Source organism: Mauremys reevesii, linkage group 13 (genome assembly GCF_016161935.1).
Source record: "Mauremys reevesii isolate NIE-2019 linkage group 13, ASM1616193v1, whole genome shotgun sequence".
Taxonomy (NCBI): Eukaryota; Metazoa; Chordata; order Testudines; family Geoemydidae; genus Mauremys; species Mauremys reevesii.
This window is the reverse complement of record NC_052635.1, coordinates 29160727-29184673: the sequence shown is the minus strand read 5'-3', so window position 1 is coordinate 29184673 and position 23947 is coordinate 29160727. Positions and strand designations below refer to the sequence as shown.

General features: G+C 45.3%; 2 long non-coding RNA genes across 2 annotated transcripts in view; both read left to right on the top strand.

The window, feature by feature from the left end:
- Nucleotides 1-9699, top strand: part of LOC120381210 — a 33178-nt gene extending 23479 nt beyond the window's left edge. Inside the window, exons 2-3 of the long non-coding RNA XR_005587980.1 lie at nucleotides 423-597; nucleotides 9608-9699. This is a non-coding gene — a long non-coding RNA (uncharacterized LOC120381210). The remainder of the gene's footprint in view (nucleotides 1-422; nucleotides 598-9607) is intronic.
- Nucleotides 9700-15277: 5578 nt separating this feature from the next.
- Nucleotides 15278-18894, top strand: LOC120381209. The gene is made up of 3 exons (XR_005587979.1): nucleotides 15278-15393; nucleotides 18185-18336; nucleotides 18433-18894. It is a non-coding gene; the product is annotated as an uncharacterized LOC120381209 (long non-coding RNA).
- Nucleotides 18895-23947: the final 5053 nt, after the last annotated feature.

The window sequence follows — 23947 nt, the reverse complement described above, 5'->3', positions numbered from 1 at the left end:
AAGTCATGGCTCTGGCCCATCAATATAACACTGATCGAAATCGGAGCACCAGATCTGAATACCCTCAAGCTTTGGTTTCAAATTACATGGCCCAGGGCGGCCCTTTCTCCTCCAAAACCTTCCCCCTATTTGTGGCAGGAGGCAGATTTCAATTAACGGCAGCTGGGGAGGTGAGCAAACGTAAAGGTTTGATTTCTGGCTTTAGCCACTATGTTAAACAAACCAAGAACCCAATGCAACAACACAGTGTGAGCCCGGTTCTGTTCTGTTGTTTCTTTTATGCTGGGCCCTTAAGTCTGATATCAGAGTGACTGAAAAGAGAACTGGGAGATGCACTGTTGCAGGGATAAAGCATGGGGATGAAGGGCGGGCTACAGCAGGGAGCAGTGCACCCCACATTTCCTCTTCTGTGTTCTCTGTAGATATTTTCCTGGAGCAGAGATTCCTCTGATGGAAGACTGCAGCCAGCCCTAAAGAGCAATTTACAGGAGAAGCTCTTGGAAATGGGTACGGAAGTGTCCTCCCCTGGGAAGATTCCTGCCCTTCACTGAGCTCTGGTGCATTCCAAGGATAAAACATTTGCTCTTTAAAATATCGGTAAGAGTTAGGGATAAGAACAAATCTTCTGTATGGCAATCCACCCTCTCCACCAAATCTGAACAATGCCCTAGTCATAGAACCTGCCAGATCCTCAGCTGGTATAAATCGGTCCAGCTGCTTTGCCTTCTCAACAGTGCAGGTAACTGTCTTGGTTGCCTTCAGTTGATTTACGCCTATTGAGGAACTGACCTGATTGAGCTCAACATCTCCATTGTTATCAGCGCTGCACATAGCGAGGTGGCTCGGAGAAGGCAGCGTTCTAAAATGAGACTAATTGCATATAAAGAATTGATTGTTAACTCGTTCTGTGCAGGACACGGTGCTTAGAATGCATCCCGTTTATGAGTTTGCATATGTCTCCCTTTAAAATAAACGAATTATGTAGCCTGTTCCACTAGCACAAATAAGTGGATCTAACTGTAGCTTCCGGTACATGCCTATGCAGAGAGAAGGACATGGCATGAGGTGGTCTGTTACTCTACTGCACAGGCTGCCTGTATTGCATGTGACCCCATGGGGAGGAGAACAATCAACAGCGTGGGCTGCTCCTCTCCTACCTGAGTACAGGGGAATGAGCAGAGCCTTGACTTTGCTCTTTCCCACTCTCCCCATTCTCCCCCAAACAGGCCAGCCAGACTAAGTGAGCGATGGAGGGCGGGGTGGGGGGGAAGGAATCTGCATAAGTATTGAGAGGAGGGAAATTCCAGCACGTGGACATTTGCTTTTATTCCCAATCAGGACAAATATTGGAAATTTCAAAATTTTTCACAGGATGGAAATTAAAAAAAAATGTGATTTGGAAATTCTGAAACATTTGACATGTTTGATTTAAATGAAACATTTTGACTTTCCCCAAATTGAAATGTTTCATTTTGGTTTATTGAACTAACTTGAAAGGCTTCCCTTTCAGTCATTGCAGCATAAGCTGCATTTTCCCCTTGTGGAGCATTGCCTTATGGTAGTTGTAGTTTGGGAGGCTGATGCCCAGATTGTCCCCTATAGGCCAGGCTCCCTGGCTTGACTTCATCTCCTATAATGCATCTAGTAATATGACTTCCATGATGCACCATCCAGCTTGGTCAAAGTAAAAGCAGTGCATTGTCATATGGGAGATGTAGTCCTCCTGAGTGCCTGGTCCATAGAAAAGCATAGGGGTTTGAACTACAACTCCCATAAGGCAATGAGCTGACAGCAGATTGCCGTTTAATCTTTTGTTGAACTGATTCTGACTAGTTTGGCTGGAGCCCCAAAATACCAAATTTTGATTTAAAGATCTACCTAAACAGAGCCATACACAACTATGGCAGTGGAAAATGAAAGGATCTGGAGTATGGATTCATTATATGATTGGTTAAAACAACAAAATAAAATATTGCCTCCATTATTTTCCCCAAAAACATTGCAAAAAGGGCAAAGTTAAGGGTATTTGAACTACATTAATTATGAATTCCCTACTTGCTGATGCTCATTTCTGGTAAGTACTGTAGTTAAATATTAGGGCTACATACATTGTTAGCGTATAGTTAGTTAAGGGTGCTAATGGATTTAAAATGCACAAAATTCTTTGTTTAATACATAAAATTCTGGTTAGCAAAAGTTGATTGTGTGTGGGGCTACCACAGTTGATCTTTGGGTTATAGTAAGACTACATTTGCGGAAGTGAGTATGAATTAATGAGTTTAGTTAATTAGCCATGTAAACTGATGCTAATGTGGCATCTTTCTTTAATTACATTAATCAATTAATGAAGATCTAGGCTTTTTATTATCATCTCTGATATGTTTCCCAGAGTTTGACTAGAGACTAGATATTTTTTGAAATTAGTAATTTAAATGTAGGAAGAAAACAGGCTCAGAAATCTTTGCTAATGATCATTCCTTTAATTTATTAAACCATACAGAGCCTGGTGATTAAGATGGTTTAGTCCCAAAGCATGCCAGGCTTGATGGTTTTCACTGTGCTTTTGTTCTAAGACTTTCTTTTTCCTTTCTCTTGAACCTAAAATTCAAAGCCGGGCTCTGGGGTGTGAATCCATATGATGCAAGACTGAAATGCTTGTTCCTGAGAAATGAAGCCTCTGAGTTTTGCACAGCTGCAAGGTGGCTATATAGTCCCTAGCTAAAATACAGCTCTTAACTATGTTTATAAGTAGTTGATGACATGCCTGGCTTTAAACATATACTGTGTCCACACACAATATAGTTACTATTTGATTCATAACTGTGACAGCTTACAGGGCTTTGCCGTTGCCACTGGCCTAGGCTGACAGATGACATTCAGTTCTCTGTGTGGTACTACATCCCAAAGTGTATTATTCCACTTCCTGCTTTGTGGATATAGTTTGCGGGTATGCTGCCCCCTGCTGCGGCAGTATGGGAGAGTTGCCCAGATTTTCCCAGAATACACTGAGCGCAGTTAGGTGCAGGTGCACAAACGTGATCATATTGTGGCCACACTGCAGTTTCATTCACAACTCAATTGTGTTTGTTGTAACCATGTCAGAGAATGGCCTCACAAAGGGTTAACTCCCCCACAGCCACCCCCGCAAAACCATGTTCTAAACATAGTTGAACCATCAGCCTTTAGCTGGACTGTTAGCTCTGTGTGGGATACAGGCAGCAGGGGAGATGAGACTGAAGGCTATCCAGTTCCTTGACACTTGTGCTCCAGAGGCTGCAGCTTTATCTTGTGAGTTAAAAGGAACCGCCCCAGACCGACCCACTGGGAGCACTATGCTGAATTCTTCATGGGCAGACGTGGCTCCTACTCACACAGGACAACACTCGCAAAACACACTCGTGATTTGCTACTTTCTCTTCATTGCTGGAGGCTTGAGAGTCCTTGGTCCCAGCGACACCCAGTCCTGCTGATTCACAGTGCTGCGTGGCTTCATACAGAACCGAGGATGGATAACTTTTTGTAAACATAAATAACACATCCCCTCTCTCGTCAGGCAAAGGTGAATAGCCTATTGAAACATATGGACCTGTTCTCCTTCCCTTTGTTCCTGCTACCCAGAAGTGTGCTGCGCTGAAAGCTAGGATTCAGTAAAGTTATCGAGTTCTGGGTCTCCCCATTTGTCTTCAAATGACTCTTACGTCTTCCTTTTCTCTGTTGAGTTCCATCTCATTGACTTCCTATAAACACTAATCTAGAGCCACAAGCACAGAGACATGCTGGGAATGCAATCCATTCACTTTGGAGAGATGCTGCCAGGATCAAAGTTGGGCCCACAAATTGGGAAGCAGTAAGCACCAGCAGGGGTGCCGGAACAATTTTTATAGTGGGGGTGCTGAAAGCCATTGAAACAAATGATAAACCCTGTCTATAATGGAATCCACTTCAAACTGGTGTGGCAGCATCCCTAGTTCCAGCACCTATGAGCTTTGGTGGATAATCATCCCTGATTCTGGACAGAGTGGAAGTTTGAACTGATTATTCCCAGTAGAGGCAGACAGAGACATTGCCCTAGCGCAATGGTACATTGGGGAACACCCATTTCTGGAGGGTTAACCCGACATTATACTAGAGATGGTTGAATTTACAAGGCAGTGAGATCTAGAATTCAAGGCCTTGCAGAGCTTTTTTTTCACTGCAAGTGGACCCTCAGATGGCGTGAATCAGCTTCTTTGGAGCTCTGATGATTTACATTAGCGGGCGAGCTGGTCATGTATGTTCTAGTGAAGTGCAAGAGAATTTCCAGTAGTGTTCTTTTACTGTGTGTGTGCAGGGGAGAATGTTCTCAATTGTTTTACCAAACATCATGGAGAAGTTTCTGAAATATTATAGTTTTGTGAAACTCGTATCTTTTCTATACTCCTACTCTTGCCAATCAGCAAGAGCCCAAAATGCAAACACCGATCCTTAAATCTGTCCTTTAATCTTAGAACGGAGAGTTGAAGGGTGTGGAAAAGCTATGTTTTTTTTTAAAATTGCATATTTACTATAATACATTTGCCAGGGCCAAATTCTGTATTGACTGTTGTACACCCTGCAAGAATCTATTGACCGGAATGAATTTGGCCCCCAGATCATACATGAACAAAGTCAGGGATAAATAGGAAAGTCATTTTATTTTTGGATGTGCATATTGAGGAGCACAAGCAGGCCTGGATTAACACGTTGGGAATAGCTCATAAAATCAGCTCTAGCAAGACAAAAGAACAAGGTACTGATCTCGGGGGGGGGGGCGGGGGGAAAGTGAGGTTTGCGTCTCTAAGTGCCCAGCTCCAATAAAATGCACAGTCATTTTCTGGGATTTGGCGCTATTATTGTTTGTGCTAGAGGCTCGTAAATGTCTAGACGACAAGCTAGTCAGGGCAGGGCCTGCCTCTTATTCTGTGTTTATTCAGTGCCTAGCCCCTTGGGACTCCATTCTCAGTTGGCCCCTCAGGACTATTGTAATAAATAATCATAGAGTTCCCCTACCAAGGCTGGGGCCCCATTGCACTTTGTGTTGTGCACGCAGGGTGAGAGACAGTCCCTGCTCCTGCATAAGACAGGCAATGGTTGGGAAGGGAACTGAGGTGCAGAGAGGTGAAGTGACTTGCCCAAGGTTGCACAGCAGGTGAGTAGCAGAGCTAAGACCAGAACCCAAGTCTCCTGACTCCTAGTCCAGTGCGCTATTTGCTAGACCATTGATTAAATGAGAAAGGTCATAAAAAAATAACACTATATACACACCAGTGTAACCCTTCTGTCCAGGCTCAGCTGCTCCAAGGGCTCTTTTCCCTGTCTGTCCCAGGGTGTGCCCAGCCCAGGAAAAGGATGGGTTTTACCATGTTAGCCAACATGTGGTAACTAACATGTGACAAAATCCAAGTGTGGAACAGTTTTCACACGTTAGCAGGGCAAGATAAACACCAGAGGGGAGGCAAGGGTTTATCTCAACCAGCTAATGATGTGAAAACTACTACATATTAGGGGTCTACCTCTATTAGCCAATACATGGTTTAAAATCATCCTTTTTTGCTAATGAAGACAAAATGGCAATCACCAGTTTTTTTCTGATACACCTTCCTATCTGATTAGCACAGTGCCTACATCCAAGCCTTGACTTAAGCCATTTTACCATGGCTCAGTGAGATGGTGTTTATTTGGAAGCTTACATTATATACCCCCAAATCTAAGCTTTCATTTATGTAAAAGCAAAATTCTCTAGCCATTAAGAGTAACTTTCCTATTGTAAACTGGTGCAGTGCCTGAGTCTTCAGACTGTCTGAAATAATAGCTCAGAGTGTTGTGAACTGTTCTGTTTATCATAACAAGCTGTTAACTCTGAAGCGTAACGATGGACATTAAAATGTTAACTATTTCACTGCTGATCAAAACATGCAAGAAAGAAAAGGGATGATTATATATAGGGCCCTACCAAATTCACGGTCCATTTTGGTCAAATTCACGGTCGTAGGATTTTAAAATTGTAAATTTCATGATTTCAGTTATTTTAATCTGAAATTTCATGGTGTTGTAATTGTAGGGTTCTGACCCAAACAGGAGTTGTGTGTATGTGTGCTTGTGGGGAGTTACAAGGTTATTGTAGGGGTAGTGCTGCCTTCAGAGCTGGGCAGCTGGAGGGCGCCGGCTGCTGGCCAGGAGCCCAGCTCTGAAGGCAGAGCTGCTGCCAGCAGCAGCACACAAGTAAGGGTGGCATGGTATGGTATTGCCGCCCTTATTTCTGCTCTGCTGCCTGCAGAACTGGACCCTCCGTCAGCAGCCACTACTCTCTGGCCGCCCAGCTCTGAAGGCAGCAGAGCAGAAATAAGGGCGGCATGGTATGGTATTGTCATCCTTACTTCTGTGCTGCTGTTCGCAGGGCACTGCCTTCAGAGCTGGGCGCCCGGCCAACAGCCGCCGCTCTCTGGACCCCCAGCTCTGAAGGCTGTTGGCCTTTAGAGTGCTCTTGCATCATGTTTTCATGATTTTTCTCTGCCACCCTGAGGGCTAGAAACATACCTCTAGTGTAAAAGGAAAGTTGAGAGTCTCACATACTCATAAAAAGAACAGGAGTACTTGTGGCACCTTAAAGACTAACAAATTTATTTTAGCATGAGCTTTCGTGAGGTACAGCTCACTTCTCCGGATGCATAGAATGGAACACACAGACAGGAGATATGTATAAATATATCTCCTGTCTGTGTGTTCCATTCTATGCATCCGGAGAAGTGAGCTGTAGCTCACGAAAGCTCATGCTAAAATAAATTTGTTAGTCTTTAAGGTGCCACAAGTACTCCTGTTCTTTTTGCGGATACAGACTAACACAACTGCTACTCTGAAACCTGTCACATACTCATGTGTCTGCAGGTGCTGAGGCTGTAAGAAAAAACACCAAATGGTGCGACTCGCACGATAAGAGTGCAGGAGTTGGCAACACTGTTTTTAATCCACGTCCTTTTATGGTTCAAGGCTGAAATGTTGAGCAGCACAGTCAATCTTCTAGGATCAGATTCTTAGTGTTGCAGCCACAGACCATTGCACTCAGTTGTGGAGCTCTGGTTCCTAATTGTTATGGGTTAGACTCTCATTTTTAAAGCCCCCATTGACTCCTACATGGGCTGTCCAGAACATGGGTACAGGTACGTGGGAGGAAGTGGGGCTATTTGCTCATTTACTCCTTTCTCAGAGCAAGCGGACCCCCCACTTGAGGGTAGCCAAGTCAGTCCAGAGATGGGTAGTTATTTACTGCTGGTTTAACGCCTGCTACAGCCGCTCCTAGGGCAGTGCTGCTTACACACAACTGCCTTGCACAGAGCTCCACTGAAAGGCCCAACCTAGCCATAAGTGAATACTAAAGCAGAGTGGATACTAGCTGATGGATTGGGTTGGAGGGGAAGGAATGCAGAAAGGACCAAGGTTCCCATCTTCCTGTGCATGACATGCATATTTATCCAGGGCTGAGGTCTGAATTTTCAGTCAATGCCGTTCAACTCCAGAGTGCAGTACAGTCGCAATAGGTAGCGCTTTCCTCAGCAGCACCTTCCTTGGCAATTTCCTGACCCTTGCTATCTCTCCTCCATTTCGTTTTGACTTCCTTGTTAACATTTACTCTGTAAACCTGTGCGTCCCATCCCAATCCTGATGGAAGGCAGCTGCCAGCAACAGGCCTGCTGAGATCAAACCCAGACATGGTCATACTTTAATGGAGTGGACAGGCGTTGTTTTGTGGGTCAACAGATCTGCTCCGAACATGGCAGCTGTGCCCTCCGTTTATGTAGCAAGTCAGCAAATCCATTCACTGGCTACTGGTTAATATTTCTACAAGGCTGATAGACAAGGAGGGGAGAAGGGATGGAATGAGGAGTCGGCAGCTTGTCCAGCACCACGCCCAACCAGAAGAGGATCTTGTTTGACTGTAAAAAGAGCAGAGGGCTAATGTGTGCAAAACAAGACTGAAGTGACATCCGGGGAGGCTGCATGTGTGAAGCTGGCTAACGGGTGATTCATTAGAAATACATTTCGAATTCTGCAAGCACCACCAATTCACGCCTCTTCCTGTAGTCTAGGGGTGGTACACAGGCTTTGGCCATGTTGCAAATGAAGTGCTTTGTCAGCTAACAGGTTATGAACAGGGCTCTTCAAAATCTACCAGTATGGGATACCATGGCATGGCAAACCAAAAGGGGCAGTTGCGGTTCGCCTAGAATAGCACCCCTGAAATGTGGTTGATGTTTCCGGTTTGATCCCATCCCCCTGCACCAGGATCCATTTTGAGGTCCTAGTTGTGTGTAACCCCTTCCAGCATCTCTGGAGTGACTTCGTGGGGATGTCCATAGTGTATTTCAGAAGCCACAATTCGGTCAACGCCTCTAGAGCAGCAGTTGGCTGGAGGATCCCTTCCTTGTTCTTATGTTTCTGAAAGGGTTGGGGACAGCTTGGCCCCATGAAGGTATGGTGTGGTCCTGCTTGCTGCCCCCCTGAAAGCTGTAAGGATGGGGAAGAAGTCTGCTATTCATCCATTGCAGTGGTGGGCATGAGGGGAATGCATGTCATCAGGAAGATGTGATGGGAGTAGGGCCTTCTGGGGGCAGGTTCTGGAGGAGAAGGGCTACCCTGGGCCATGTAATTTGAAACCAAAGCTTGAGGGCATTCAGATCTGATGCTCCGATTTCGATCAGTGTTATATTGATGGGCCAGAGCCATGACTTTTATTTTCAGATCTAGATCCGAAGTACAAAGGTGTTCTAGTTTGTGTCCATCTTTAGTGCTAAGTCCTGGGCTGGGGAGTAATTACTTCTACTTCAAAGAGATTGAGGGTGAGGATGGCTTCAGGTGGCTTGTGGGAGATGAGGTAAAGGGAGGTGGATGGGGCAGTCCCTTGTGATCTGTAGGGGAGCAACTGGGAAAGGGTCTTTAGCTAGCTTGGGGCCATTCCAAGTCTTCTCCAAGGTTTGCATGACCCTTAGCTGGTGTTTTGGGTTAATCTCAGAGTCGGGGGTTTGCACTGAAAATCTAAGCCAGGGCATTTTAAATCTGGCTTTAGGTTTTGATGTGAACCCTTTGTGCAGCCTTGGTTCCCAGCACCAGGCAGGTCAGATAACCCAATTGAAATGAAACCCCTTCCTTTCAAGCACACTTTACAGCTGTACGCATGTGGGTGCTGTGCTTCTCCTACGCACGTGAGCCTTTGGAACTCAGAGCTGAGCCAAACGTCTGCACAGAGGGGAAGCAGCACAGCTACCTGCGATTTTCACACCTTCACAACCTACAAGAGCTCCCACGCTCTGCTCGGCTTCGCTTTCAAGGCGTTCTTTGTGTGATAAAAAAAGATAATATGTGATAAAAACATCTGATGATGCAGGTGGCACCATCTGCTTCATCTCCTTCTCCTGCTGCTGCCGCCTCGTAACCATTTTTCCAGGAATTATTAGAGAACCCTGGTGGCCATCTAAGGGGAGGCTCTCACAAATGTCCAAGCAGCTCAGGAGAAACCCGGGCATCCTTGTTACCCTTTTCGCACAGACATTTCCATAGCCAGATCTCAAGCACTTTATTATTATTTGTATTGCAGTAGCACCTAGGAGCCCTAGTCACTGACCAGGACCCCATTGTGCTTGGTGCTGGACAAACGCAGAACAAAGATTTGGTCCCTATCTCAAGTAAGTAATCCCCTTTGCCCATGGTATGTTCTTTCCCCGATGGTGCAGCTTGCTAGCTGCTACAGCGCCGTCAGTGCCAGAGATGCTGAGCAAGGCTGGCAGAATTTGGCCCTTTTGCCCTCAATTTCCTCATCTTTAAAATGGGAATACAAATCTTTACATGCCTACCTCATGGGAGTGGGTGGTAACTGGAGTGCTAGAACAATTCATACAGAGGGGGTGCTGAGAGCCATTGAACCAAACTGTAAACCCTACATATGATGGAAATCCTTTAAGCCAGGGGGTCCGGCAGCACCCCCAGCACCTGTACCTATGGGTGGTAGTGTGTGCGTGGTCGTCTCTGTGCACGTGGCAGGCGAGGGAGTTAATTTGATGGTTATAAAATGCCTTGAAAACGAAAAAAGAGCTCTGCAAATACTAAAGTGCTTTTATTCTCTCAATACATGTTGTTTACACTCTTAGTCATTGTCATTCCTACCCTCATTGCTTTATCTAGTGGACGCTGCCTGTGTGTCTCACGCTGTGAAAACATAGAAGCGAGATGTGCTCCCTGCCCAAAGGTATATAACTGGCGAAGGGCCGAATCCGGTGAGGTTCTGTGCACTCACAACACCCACTGAAGCAGCTCTCAGAATTTGGGCCCCTAACATCACATTACTTAAGTGCATGGCAAAATGTCTGCTGGCTGCGCTAGCAGTACAATTGGGCCACAAATCAGTTGCAATGCTTGATTCAGATCCGATTAATTAGAACACGGGGGCTGCTCCGCTACCAGTATTATGGGTTGCCCAGTCTTGTTTAGGGAATTTTCACTCTACATGACTCCATTTTCCTTAATGGAGAACATGCAGCTTTTATAACCATGTTTTTATCTTTGTTTGTGGATACCGAACCAATCTCCCATTCTGCTTGGACGGAGGCCTTTGCTGATGCAAGGTTGAAAACACTTCCAATGTTAGTGCTCAAGGATCATGAAATTGGCCAATGGTGATTGGTGTCAGTTTTGGTTTGCTTGGGTTCTTGAGAACCTTTTCTGAGGTTAACTTGGCCCATGCTGCCATGCTAAATCTGAGTGTCAAGGTCAGACCTCATTTTCACATGCCCTACGCCCCAAGCCCATGACCTGGCTCAGATTAATTTGGAAATTGTTCCAGGCTTTCATACAACCTGAACTGAACTTCAGGTCTGTTATGAAACTTGATACCAGGTGAGTTTTATCTGCCCGCTGTGAAAATTAGGCATAGCTGTAGCCATCAGATATTGCTGGATTCATTTCCTTATTTATTTTTAGGCATTCAAACCCCTTCTTCATAGCACAGAACGGGGCATAACAGCTCAGTGGTTGGTAGTTTCTGCTAGACAGGCCCTAAATCCAGCCTAGTGTGGCATGAGTGCACCATCGGAGAAGAGGGCCACTTCCATTCCTGTGCATTTGTGAAGGACCTGAGCAGAAGGCTACTGTGTGGTCTCAGAGGAACGTGGCCCCGTCAGTTGGAGACATAACCAAGCCACCGTTCCTTTTGTGTACCCATTGATATCAAGCACGTTGTGTGACGTGTGTGTGTGTGTTTGCAGCAACACAATGGGGCTCGCTGCCCCCAGACTCCTGTGCAGGTGGAGTACTCCTGTTCCAATGCTTCTGTTACCCAGTTCCAGCAACCTTCCCAAAATATAAGGCCAGAATTGAGATCTTGGAAAGAATTCCAAATAAGTGAAACAATAGTTTCTACTTACTAATAGCCACAGATTACTAGAAATAGAATCTCATGCTATTCCCCTCTACAGAAATTAACCCCCGACACCCAGTGTAAAGAAATGTAATCAAACATGGAGAGTAGAATGGATTCTGACTTGTTGGATGAACAAATCCATTCAATTTACTTTTCTAACGGGCCTTTGTTTTATACTTTTGAAAACTGTTCAGTCATGTCCCAAATTCTGCAGTACATTAAAGTGGGATGGTTCTCCAGCTTTTGCTGTTGTCTGTATATCCTGGGAGTTTTATATCTACTGTCAAATGGGAGGCGGAATTTGTTGGGAAGTTATTTATTCCAATGAGAATATATTGATGATGTCATATGAGCTATTTGAAGATTACATCCTTTACGGTTTTTTAATGAACAAGCGAGTAGTATTTTCTCGATAGACTGGCCGAGCCATCAAAATGTGCAGATGGATTGCGTCCGTGCTGAATAAACCTACCTGTAAGTACCAGCGTAGCAGCTCATTTGCCTTGATGGTGAATTTTTTTTAAAGACAGGATGTAGCTTTCCCCTTTGTTTAGATCTTTGTTTTAAAGAGTGTGATTGTTGCCTAACCTTAGTTAGAATCAGTTCAGTTAGCAGGCTCAGTGGCAGGTGTATTTGATCTCTTGGCTGATTTATGGGGAAGGCTTGTAATTGAAGCTCTGAACAAGAGCTAAACCCCCTGTTTGTTTAGTTTGGAAAAGAAGACTGAGAGGGGACAAGATAGCAGTTTTCAGGTATCTAAAAGGGTGTCATCAGGAGGAGGGAGAAAACTTGTTCACCTTAGCCTCTAATGATAGAACAAGAAGCAATGGGCTTAAACTGCAGCAAGGGAGATTTAGGTTGGACATTAGGAAAAAGTTCCTAACTGTCAGGGTAGTTAAACACTGGAATAAATTGCCTAGGGAGGTTGTGGAATCTCCATCTCTGGAGATATTTAAGAGTAGGTTAGATAAATGTCTATCAGGGATGGTCTAGACAGTATTTGGTCCTGCCATGAGGGCAGGGGACTGGACTCGATGACCTCTCGAGGTCCCTTCCAGTCCTAGAGTCTATGAATCAATAAGAAGCCATTGCACCAGATGGATTTTAACCAAGGAGGCATTTACCAAAGGTAACCCAAAGACCTAGACTGTGTTGAAGTGGCTTATGCAAAGTTGGGGAAGAAATGGCTCTTTTTAGAGGAGGACTGGTTGGATCCTGGTCATGTGGGTGTGTTACAAAGCCTTTGACTTCTTGGTTGCATGGTTCAAATGCACCCAATGTTGGCAGTGACTGCAAGTCATTACTACTTGAGGACCTGAATGAAATGAGTTTGATGGGTCTCTGTCAGGTTCCAAGTGGGTAGGTGCTACATCACACAAACCATCACCACAATGAATGCTGTCAAGGAACTAGGTTGGTTATTTCAGTATACAGGCCAAGGACTGTGTGGACCATGGAGGTCTCATGCTTAGATGTAATCTCAGACTGAGGCTTATTTGCAGGGTGTGTGAGGGAAGTTTGCAATGCTGCTATCCACAATGTTCTTGGCCTATGGGTAAATTGAAAACTTCATTCTCCATGGCTCTTAATCCTGTCCCTTTCACTAGCACTAGCACTAAAACTAACAGAAAAAGACTTCTATGGACAGTGGATTTTATCTTCCTAGTAATGAACGTTCCAACCAAAATTAAAAGATCAATTATATCTCTAGGCTAGAAAAGTTGCATTTATTTTAAAACAAAGCCACAAAATTGTAAGTGGCAGCTGAATTTTATGTTCACAGGCATTTCTTCCTCCCTTCTCATTATCTTTCTGTGAGGGAAATTATAATAGGCTAAAACTGAGGAATGAGGAAGACCCCCATGCCTCCATTTCCAGCCTGCCACCAACACAGAAATAGGGGATTTCCTGCCTCTCCTGGATTCATCTCCTCTTTGGATACTGCCCCTTCTGCGGACAAGTCACACAGATACTTTGGGCTCAGCTGTGCCTTAGAAAGCATCCCCTCTAGCAGTGCTTTAAACAGGCTGCTGAGAATTCCCCCTGTGCGGGGGGGAGGGAGGATGTTGGGGTGGGGAGGAGGCATACAAAAGGTGGAAGGGGCCAGAGTGCACAATGCTCTGGCCAGTCTTCCGCTGGCAGCATGGGTAATAGGGAGTTAGTTGTGCCAGTAGCCCTGTGGCTACTCCAAATTACATTGGACGCTAAACTGGTCTCCCCTGACACCTGGCTTATGGTGTGCAGGAAGGCAGCATGATACTGAGCTCAACTGTGATGCACCCAAGGAGTGTGCCTTTAGTCTTGAAGAGCCTTCGGAACCCACCAGGATTGCACCTAATACACTGACAGGTATTTCCCAAAGGAAGGACTCCCCTATGCTCACTTCATGGGCTCTGTCTCTTTGCAAATGAGTCAGCACAGACACTGAGAAGGAGAAAGTACTTGGATTTGTTGCCTCCAGAAAATAGCTGCTAAATTCATCACTGTGGAGTTTGCTTGTATTCGCTGGATATTATTTAATATTACACTAAGTTATAAATGCAGGGTCTTTTCCCTGCCAATTGATTGTATCATTATTGGTTACTCTCTCTTTTAAATCATTTTGCTTGTTTTGTTCTCAAGTGTTTAGCCCGGGGCCAGGTTGCCAAAAATGGCTTTTAAATTTACAGCCATGTGTTTGCAGGGGCAATTTGTATTATGAGCATAAATCCAGGTTTGCATACACAAGGCAGGGCAAATTGTACATGCAAAAAATTTCATGAGCAAAACTGCACACACATATGTAGAGCCTGGGCTCAAGAATTTTGATCCTTAGCAGGTTGAGTCCAATGCCTGAAAAGGAGACCAGTAGCATGTCCCATGCAGCTGGGGCATTGGTCTGATGCAGTATGGCTGTTCTTATGATCTGAACCATTAATAAAGGTCTTAAGCCCTTTCTCCATCTCATTCATTCACAGCCGTGCTATTGAATTTTCTATTACTAACACCCCGCAGTATTATGAAGAGCCTGTATTATGTGCGACTAATGTCCTGCACTATAACTCATTTCTCCGTCTCTCTCAGCAAGTCAAAATCCTAGAAGCCAGGGTTCACGGCAAATTATGTTTTTAAAATCTCAAGCTGTTTTCCCTACAGGGTCCAGTGGCAGATTTAGTCAATGCACTTTACTTCTGGAGATCTGGGCAAATTCCAAACCAATAGAAGCAAATACATTGTCACACAATGCGTAGTTAATCTGTGGAACTCACTTCCTGCCCCCTGGACATTGCTATAGTAGCATAAGAGGCCCGGGAAAAGCCCCTGAGCTGGCTGGGGGAGAATTTCCACAGCACAAGAGATGCATTCAGCTGTCATAATAGCCTCACACAAAACCCCTCACAAGCACCAGCCTAGGTGGAAAGCTGGGGGCTGGATGTTTCAGACAGCGAGGGAGTGGGGTTGTAGCGCACAGAGCAGTGGAGATTCCAGGTAGCACTGTGCCCCTAGGCAACCAGCGATGGGTTGCTATAAATTAGGTATTCCCACTAGGAGACCTAAGCTGTGGTGGGAGGTGCACCCAGAATCAGGAGGGCATAAAGGTAGTCTAAATCCCCCTCTACTCCCCCTCCCCCCGGGCTGCCCTCTAAGCGGTACAGCACACAGTTGCACCCAGGGTATCCTATTAGGGTTTCCCTCCAGAGGATTTGAAGGTAATTGCATAATGCCTCTCTCTCCAATAATGGTTGCACCATGCGCGTAGTCAGCTTCATTGTTTCCCAACACAGTAACAAGAAGTTGCCTAGTAACTAGCACTCTTCCTAGGTTCTGATCCTGAAAACTGTTCTGCCCATGTGGAGCAGCTTTCAGGTTAATTCTCCCCTAACTTTTTACTCCTCCCAGTCCCAATATGTTCTCTCTAGCCCTGCAGGAACCGAGGGATCTGTACTTTGATGATGCCTGCTGATGTTGAGCAGATAGAAATAATTCAAGTACTTACAGGGTGAAGGGTGGATAGTTTGGGGATGGGTGGGGGAAGCCCTGAACAGATTTACTTCTTTGGCTTCTACAGCATGCACACCCCTTCCCTGGTTGTGTTCTGTGAACATTTGTGCCATTGACTTTTACTAGCATGAGTGCCCATGAAAAGTGAAGTTGAAGCTTGCAGGTTCAAAGCTTTCGGGGGCTGTGCTCTGAGTGCTAATAGCTAAAGCCTCCCATGGGTTGCTTCTTATGTACTTCCCCGCAATGGAGAGGGGACACAATGCGCGGAGGGTAACCTAGAATAATGAGGTTTCTCACTACAAATTGAGGCTCCTTCGGCATCATTACATTACTTGCAGCCGAAGGCAGCACGCGAGCGGATTTTCAGTGACACACACACTGCCCAGGTCCTGGCCACCGGTCTGGGGGGCTCTGCATTTTAATTTAATTTTAAATGAAGCTTCTTAAACATTTTAAAAACCTTATTTACTTTACATATAACAATAGTTTAATTAGATATTATAGACTTATAGAAAGAGACCTTCTAAAAATGTTAAAATGTATGACTGGCATGCAAAACCTTAAATCAGAGTGAATAAATGAAGACTCGGCACAGCACTTCTGCAAGGTTGCTGACCCCTGATCTAGTGTGTCTGAGTGACACTTGGATAGCTTGGAAGGCCCTGCATTGGGAAGTCTTCCCTCTCTTCTGTTTTCTTATTTTGTCTCAAGCTGTAGCTGTTTCTAGCATTGCTGTCTTCCTCCTCCTCTCTGCTGTATGTTAAATGATTAACCTGTGGTTAAGAAATGCAGTTTGCTGACTGTTGCAGAAGGAAATCCCTCGGTTGCCATGTTTAGGACGCTTTCCCCAGTGGAAGTTAACAATGCATGTCTGTTCCATCAGTGAGTGGCCACCTGTCTCCATTGCACAGTGTTTGCTGTTTAAACACTTCCCTCTCTCATCTTATTCTTTTCAAATCCTCTCTGCATAATCTTATTACTCTTTCTTGTTTCTCATCAGCTAAATGTTAACAGGGCTGACACAGTGTAGTGCATGTGGGTGGGACTCCATTGATTTCAGTGTGTTGCACCGGCTTGCATCAAGGCTAAATGTTAGTGACACACATCATAGGGAGGCAGCCAGGGGAGAGTTCCACATACAACTTCCATTCTAACCTCTTAATGATGTGGGATACCACACAATTAAAATAATGGGCTTGACAACTCTTTCAGACTCTGGTATTGCTCCAGCGACACAACCAGATGGCACGAATCCTAAAGTTTTAAATGTGATGGCTTCATAATTTTGCAGTGCATATTTTAGGAGTGGCAGCAAGATGACAAGACTGAAAGCAGGGCCTGGAGGAATAAGGAGAAGGGACAGGATGTAACACCCTGATCTCTTTAGCTGTAGCTTTCTCACATCATTTCTTAAACATCAGGCTAATGAGTCCCTGGATCTGCCAGAAGCTGCCCTCCATGAAATACTAAACATCTTTGCACTCTGTCGTTAATGAGTGATGAATAACTCATTGATATAAGGCTCCATTCCTGCTTCACCTTGTGCCGCAGGTGAGGTTTTGCACTGTTACCACTTGAAGGGGTACATTAGACACCTGCAGTTGGGACGGCAGAGCCCTTGTGCATGAGACACTGCTGCATTGTGTAAGATGCACTGATGGGGGTGCCCCGGATGCCAGGCCTTTGTGGTACCTAAGCCTTGATGTTAGCAGGATGCAACAGTAGAAGAGAGAACCTCCACTTGATTGATCTGGAGTTTTGTGCCCTTGTCTGTTCTATTGATTGGGACACAGAAACCACAAGGCTAGCATTTTAACTTCACTATCTGCCTATTGTCTAGCCAGCCTGCCCCGCTTCTCTTCAGTCTTTTTCCTTTCTTCTTCATGAATAGCACAAGGATCTCCTCCTCCCTCCCTCCTCCCCCCCCTTCTCCCACTCTGAATCTCATGCTTGTTGTTCTTTAAATACACACCCAGGAATCTCCATTCTGTCTCTTCAATTATTAACTGCGGGGCACTGAATTCATTTTGCTGACAGACAGACCCGCAGGCTGCTGTGGTCCTGAAGGCAATCAGCTAGGAGACAAGGAGGATGTTTTGTGACCAGTCCATTTCTTTGGTCTCCAAAGAGAGAGGTGCTCATATCTTGGGAGGTCATTTTTAATCTGTAACATTTTGCTTAAACCCCAAGGGGTAGATTTTCAAGGTTAAAAGGGGTGACCAAACATCAGCCCTAATGCCACATAAAGCTCAGGGGGGTCAGAAGAAGCCCAATTTCATTGGATAAGATGAGCCCCTCTAGCAAATAAAAAATGGGTATAAGAGATTTTCTACATTGTAGATTATCCCTAATTACAAGCACCAGTGGCCAGCCAAAGTGTAGCATCACTAAGGCAAATCCCTAGTGCAGACAAACTAAGCTACGATTTGTACCAGTGTTTCAAGCAGGGTTAATTTGTCCTGGTGCAAGCTGCTGCTTGTAGCAGTTTTGCCTGTCTAGATTACAGATTTAGACTTGTGCAGATGCACTGGGGCTGAAATCCCCAGGGGCCAAACCTCAAAAGGTGTGGAGTTCAGACCTGAAGCCTCTCGGAGTGATCTGAACTTCATATTTGAAATACTGGGCTGGGGCCTTCGCGAGAGCAGACTTCCTAGTGAGGTGTCATGAACTTTCTCGTGGGGTTTTGGTTCTAGACCTAGCTGGAAACTAGAATGAAACACTGATGCAAACATTTAAGAGCCACCAAGAGAGTTTAGACTACTTTGCACTTGATTCTAGAAATGGAGAGTTCCTGGTGAGGAGGGGTTTTCGTTTCATTAGGACCAGTTCATCCATCATCCTACATGGGTTTATTCTGCCACTGGCTCGTGGAAGATAGAAGATACATACGGGTAATCCCCATCTTCTCTGACGTAGCAGGCATTATCCACGTAAGTCTTCCATGAACTGATGGGAGAGCAGAATTTTAAAATACATAGCAGATAATAATAATAATAATAATCTTCAAGAGTGTTTTTTGTCCCTAGAACCCAAAGCACTCTACAAAGCTGAGCATCATTATATCCACCTGAGAGAGGGGGAAACTGCATTGCAGAGAGGAGTCACTTGGCCAAGGTCACACAGCAGCCTCCTAGAAATTGGTGCAGCACACAGGCGACCTAATGCTAACACTTACATGGTTACATGCACCACAGGATACTGCTTGAGTCTCCAGTCAATGGGAGCTGCAGGGGCTCAGTACCTCTGAAATCAGGCCAAAAGCAACTTCAAAACGGTTTTGTAACCGGAACTGATATCTTTTATCCCTTTAAAAATCCAAAAGGCCACTTTTGCGGGCCTGTAGCCTTGGCTCCAACTTCACTTATTTGCCTCTCTTTCATCCCAGCTGCAGCTCTTCAGGATTTATCTCTCTGGTTAACTTCCCCTTTCATAATATTAGCACAGTTGAAACACTTGCCTTCCTGTTGCAGGCAGTGATTATATAGCAAATTAACCACAAGCTGTTCAGTCCAAGTCCAGCATTTGGAAAGATGCTCCTCTGAGTAATGGTTTGTGTAGTTGCTGCTTTGATCTGTAATTTGCATGTGTAATAAATGCAGAAATAAAAAATGGAATCTGTATTTTAAAAAAAAGAGTCTAGACTGCAAGGGACAGAGAGGGAAGGGCTTCAGGAATTTTGTGGGCTTGATCTCCCAACTTGGCTTCAGTTCCTGCATGGAAAACACATGCATTTGTAATATGTTGTGGTTGCATAAAGTGTGTAGCATGTATGGGGCCATATCTTCAGCCCCCGTCTCCGATTTTGCATGCCCGCTTTAGAGTGTGTCACTGATTGCACATGCAAAAATGAGTCTGCACACATTTGGCATGAGCAGCAGCCATTTTCGTGTGTGTGTGTGTGTGTGTGTGTGTGTGTGGTATGGGTAATGGATATGCTAAGAGCTAGATTTCTGCCCTATGAACATCAGGAATATTATGGGTGTGTGGCCATGAGCTAAGAAACAGCAAGCGTCCAAAAGAAGGATTCTGGCTTACACCTTCAAAATACCTCCTGGGGTTTATCAGGGAATGCACAATGACATGCCCATTGCATCATTGTTGAATCCAGCTGCTCAGTGTGGATTAGGGGCAGAGCAATGGTGCTTCCTTGACTCCATCCCAGCCACCTAGTCTCCATCCAGTGACAGGAGGGAGTAGGAACTACACTTCTTCCAATCCCCTCAGGATTCTGGCCAGCCTCTCCCCTGCCCCTCATTGCACAAATGGCAGGGACTGGTATTATGTGTAAAACACGGCTGAGTGCCCGTATTTAGGGTACGTCTACACTGCAATCAAGAGCTGTGGCTGCAACATGCATAGATGTACACGAGCTAGCTTTGATCTAACAAGATCACAGCGAGCTCGAGTATGCCGCAATTGCACCTCTTGATTGCCTTTAGTGGGTGCAGTCAGTCATGCATGCAAGTAGGTGAGCAAAACCAAAGGCTGGCTGAAAACTGGGCCCATACTTAAAGTGCAGCTGAAAATACTGTGCACCATACTGTGGCCCTTGGAGCCGGTGGGTCACAGTCTGTAAATACGTTAAGGGTTGTTATAAAGAGGACAGTGATCAATTGTTCTCCATGTCCACTGAAGGTAGGACACATAGTAATAGGTTTAATCTGCAGCAAGGGAGATTTAAGATTTAAGTTAGATATTATGAAATTTTTTTCTAACTCTAAGGGTGGTTAAGCTCTGGAATAGGTTTCCAAGGGACGTTGTGGAATCCCTGTCATAGGCAGTTGTTAAGAAGAGGTTGGAAAAACACCTGCTAGGAATTTTCTTGGTCCTGTCACAGTGCAGGGGGGCTGAACTTAATGACTTCTCGAGGTCCCTTCCAGCCCTACATTTCTATTAGGGAATGAAACAGGAACTTGGATTGGACGATCATCCACACTTTCAGATGTGCATTTCTGAAACTTATTAAAACCTAGACAAAGCTCTTTGATTTAGCAAGATCGGGTTGGAGAGCTCATGAGAAGAGGCTCTCAGAGTAGTCTCAGCGTAGCTCCTTAAGGGCTGCAAGAACAGCCTTTCCAGCCACAGTCCAGTATTTCCATTTCAGGAAGTCCAGAGACTGCACATACAACAATAAACAAAGCAGATTTCAGCAAGAATTTAGGCAGGGCTCATATTTTGGGTGAAAAGGCAGGTTGGTTCTTTTTGCCCTCCAGTTGGTTCTCTGATGTGGATATGTACATAGAAAACCCTTTGCACAAAGCTCTCTCTTACGCTTTGGGTGAGAAATGCTTCCAGTTTTTTGAGAAAGTGGCAAACCAAATAAACAATACCTGTTTCAAATACACCACCCTCTTTAGCTGCAGGAGTTTCGCCTGTTTACTGAAGGATAGGCTGCACTTTTCTCTGGAGTTGTTTAGGAAAGTTTGGGATTAAATCAAAATGAAAGGATTTTGCTGTCAGCACAGGCACTGCAACTGACTTAGAAAGAAAAGAGAGAGAGAGAGAGAGAGAGAGAACTCAAATTCAGCTTTCAGAGGGGATTCTTTCCTGGAGCGGTTACAGTTAGGAGCAAGGAGCAGTTTCCTGATTTGACCATGCATCAAGTTTAGCAACCTTTGAAAACACATGGTCTCGCTCGTGCTCTTCACAGCCCCTCCTGGTTACTTCAGGGTTCGTGTTGCTTCTGTCTGTCCAGAACTCACTAAGGGGAATTAAGGGCTGTGTACAATGTGAAAAACCAATCGGAGCGGCACCCACAAACACTGCTTTAAAAAACAAACCACTCAAGCCAATGACCATATCCAGAATGAATACAAAACCCTAACAAAATGCCCTAACGTTTGGAAGTACCTTAAGGGTTGTGTTTGGAAAAGTAGGTGCCTAAGTTATGCAAGTAAAATATGATGGAGTACGTTTTCTGTAGGGTGGCCTCTTTCTGCAGGTGCATTTTACACTAGCATTTTTTTTAGCCCAGTTAGAAGCTTCAGCCCTGGGACATGTGCATGTAACCCAACAGCAACCAGGTGGGTTCAGCTGTCCCCTGCCAAAGGAAGGGACAGGCCCCACCTATGTACCCTCTATGCATGTTTGGCTGCAAGAGGCGAATGCAGGTGTGATTTCCAGTTTGCTTGTCCTCATGGAACAGGCTTCGGCCCAGGCCCGTAGTGAGTATGTCTGAGTGTTTCTGAAAAGCTGGCTAAGTGACTCTTTCAGTGCTTTCCCCACCCTATGTTGGAGTGTACCTTTTTCACCTCTTTGTGTGGAGCAGCAGCTCTGTTTCCTAGTCATGGCAAGGAGATAGCGGTGATGGGGAAGATTCCTCTGGCTCTTGCCCCTCCCACCCCAGCATTCCAATGTTCAGCCAGTTTTCTTGGGCTAGATGAGTGGGGCAAAGATTTTGGCCCGGAGTCAATTTCCTGCTTAGATTGATACGCAATCAGAATGCCATTCGTTCCAACTGGAAGCAAATTGTATTGTAACTGAAATAGCCACTCCTAATACTTTTGATGAGCCTGGCCTGATACATTTTAAATAGATTTATCTGGAGGCAGGCACTGTCATTATCTTTGCTTCTTGTTCAGCAGCGAGCACATTGTCAGCACTAAACACAAATTATTACTTATGAATCATCATCAAATATCTATGTTACCTTTTACAATGCTGCTGAAATATATATGTCTCTTCCTATATGAGACGCTCCAGACAGACCATACTGCACAGGGATTGGGGCTTCTATCCACTCTAGTATATGTGGGCATGCTGGGTGTAGGCCTGGCTACCCAAATAATGGATAACATAATGGGTGAGTCTAATGCTTGGGAGCAGGTCTGTGCCTAGCCACTGGTTTGCGCATTGGCCTGCTAAACCCAAGGTTGTGAGTTCAATCCTTGAGGGGGCCATGTTGGGTTCTGGGACAAAAATCTATCTGGGGATTGGTGCTGCTTTGAACAGGGGTTGGACTAGATGACCTCCTGAGGTCCCTTCCAACCCTGATATTCTATGATGATTACCAGGACAGTCACAGGAAGACAGACTGTGGTCATTGCTCCTTACCTGTTCATTTATTTTTAGCCAAGAATCATGTGTTTGCTTGCTTATTAATGATAATTATAGCGTGCCTCCAATCTCAAAGGATCCCATGTTCTTCACAAGCTCTGTACTTACAACACTGCTGAGGTAGAGGGCAGTAGCCTGATGTACAACTGGCTCCAACAATCGAGTGGCCAAAAATATTGGAGCAACCCCTCCAATTCCAAATTTCTTCCAACCCTATTCCAAAAATTGTCAAAGGAATTTGAATGTTTGTCCACAGCAGGCAGGACCTACAGCTTGTAAGGTCTCATCCAAAAGAGTGCCCTCCTCCCAACCCCCCACTCAGAAGGACAAAGAGCTGAATTTAACCTGTAGGGATTTGAACCTGTGATTTCAGGGAGTCTAGATACTGTGAACCTGGTGCTTTATCAGCAGGTGTGTATTACTGCCTCTTGACCTTTGCTGGTGGGGAGAAGAAACGTTCGAATGACAGTTCTCAAGCCCCAGATGCAGGTTGACTGACAAGGAGGGCCTTGTGCTAGCTGAACTTTTTAGCTAGCTCCCAGCAAAGAAAAATAATTAAGGACACACCGTGCTCCAGCTCTGTGCTGAGGATGTGATCTCAGGACCCAACGCCTCTTCAGCTGCCTTGAGCCAGTGTCCCGGGGCAAGAGATGTGTGGGTAGAGAATGTGAATAGGGCTTCAAAGTGGGGCCTGAGCATGCAGATTCCTGCATTCTAATCCACTGGCTTGCCAATAGCCACATACAACTTACTAAGCCTCCCTGCGCCTCAGATTGTGTACCTTGCGGAGAGAGTGTGTGAGGATTAGATAGCTAATGGCTGCACCACACTTTGCGATGCTATGAAAGAGCAAAGTGGTATCACTCTGTTACCAAGCATAGTCCGTTAGCAGGCATTGATCTGAGAGGACTTCAATGTGTTGCTGGACATAGCCATGGCTTGGGGCATGTACAATTTATTCTTCCAATAGTTGCTTCAGTTTGGTCAGCAGGGCTGGTGTCAATGCGGCCCCCGGCCAAAGGGATCCTCATTTGGAACTGAGCTTAGGTTGTCAAGTTGGGCAGGAAGTGAGAGTTGTGCATAGGCCACCCATCTGGACATTGGTAGAGAAACAGCTTCACCCTTTGCTCTGGAGTGATCCCCTCTGTTAGCTCTGGGAACAGGTTTCGATGGACTCTTCAAGAAGTTGTTCACAGCCTGGTAAGTGGGAAGTGAGGCAGCAGGAAGAAGATAGCTGAGAGGTTAAGTTACTGGAGTGGGACTCACGATACCTGGGTTCATTTCCCATCTTACCAGAGAGCTCTGGGTCCTTCAAATCCAGCCCTTTTCTCAAGCTTCTAAACAAGCCTTGTCCCCTTCTCAGGGCTTAGACTACTTCACCAGTGACCTTAATCCCTCTGTAAAACAGGGATAATACTCCTCCCGTCTGCCCTTGGAGTATTTAGTTTATAAGCTCTTTGGGGCAAGGACTGTCTGTTACTATGT